The following is a 300-nucleotide window of genomic DNA, read 5'->3' as shown; positions in this document are numbered from 1 at the left end:
AGATACTTGCTATCAATTAATGATTTGATTCAACATTTCAAGTATGTTGCCTTTTCTGTTGAGAAAGGTTTAATGTTTGAATCATATATTTTCTTGTTAGCCAAGTTATTAATTTTTAAAATCAAATCTTTTTAAAATGTTTTTCAAATCATATCTTCTCAATCACATCTTTTTTTTAAAACCAATCATATCTTCTTAACCACATCTTTTTCAAAATAATTTTCAATCATATCTTTTTAATTTCTAATTTCAAAATCTTTTTCAAAAATCACTTTACTTCTTTCTTAATCTTGGTTTTCG

This window comes from Arachis duranensis, chromosome 1 (genome assembly GCF_000817695.3).
Source record: "Arachis duranensis cultivar V14167 chromosome 1, aradu.V14167.gnm2.J7QH, whole genome shotgun sequence".
Taxonomy (NCBI): Eukaryota; Viridiplantae; Streptophyta; class Magnoliopsida; order Fabales; family Fabaceae; genus Arachis; species Arachis duranensis.
The sequence above is the reverse complement of the archived record's forward strand: the minus strand, read 5'-3'. Positions refer to the sequence as shown.